The sequence below is a fragment of the Myotis davidii genome, unplaced genomic scaffold, assembly GCF_000327345.1.
Source record: "Myotis davidii unplaced genomic scaffold, ASM32734v1 scaffold187, whole genome shotgun sequence".
NCBI classification, from domain to species: Eukaryota; Metazoa; Chordata; class Mammalia; order Chiroptera; family Vespertilionidae; genus Myotis; species Myotis davidii.
The window spans coordinates 6,803,127-6,804,132 of NW_006383018.1; positions in this window are offsets into that span (position 1 = coordinate 6,803,127).

The window sequence follows — 1,006 nt, forward strand, 5'->3', positions numbered from 1 at the left end:
TTATGGGAAGAAGCCCATTGCACTTTATTGTCACACACACACACACACACACACACACACACACACACACCAAAATGGTTTAGTGATGTAGCTATGAATGGCAAAACTTCAAAATTTTAAGACTTTGAGAAGAAAATATAGTTTTAAGGCTTTTGAGTAGGGTTGCATTGGGAAGACATTCTTAAACAAGAAAACAAACAAAACAACAACAACAACAAAAGATTGGCCTTGTCTTTGACTGCAATTAGTTCCTGAAAGACAAAGTTACAGTCAGATAAAAGTCAGATGCCTCTGAGATTGGTCCGTCCTGATACTGCGCATATGACCACAGAGTCACATCCAAATGATTGGGACATAAAAGGAACAGAGTTAAGAACTAAAAGGTGTTATGTAGAGCAGGTGTGAGAGTGCAGGTGACTAGGTGAGTGGCACATAAGGATGATCTTTTAGCATTCCAGAAGAAAGCAGGAGGGATGGGCAGATAAAATTCAACGCAGATTCTCAGCACATCCGATCTCATTGTAATGTCTTGTTATTTCCATTTTCTACTAGATTATCCATAGTGATAGGATAAAATAAAGTAAATCTTTATTGCTTTACTTATTATCTAATCTAATAAAATAAAAACATGCAAATTGACCATACCTTTGCTATGCCACAAGCCATGCCCACCAGCCAATCAGAGCAACTATATGCAAATAACCCAACCAAGATGGCAGCCAGCAGCTATGGAGCTGGAGCAAGCAGGAGGCTTGGTTGCCCTGGTGATGGAGGAAGCCAAGCTTCTTGCCTGCCCTAGCCGGCTCTGGCCTCCTCTGAAGGCAACAAAGTTTTAATTATAGAAGATAAATAAACCCCAGATCCCTGCTTCCAGCCAGCCTCCACTGGGAGCTTGGATGGCTGGAGGCCGTAGCCAGCCTGCAAACAGCCATCAGCCCCTCACCCAGACAGGCCAGGCACCCCAGCAGGACCCCTCTCCCTGAAGGGGGTGTGGCCACTCTGAAAA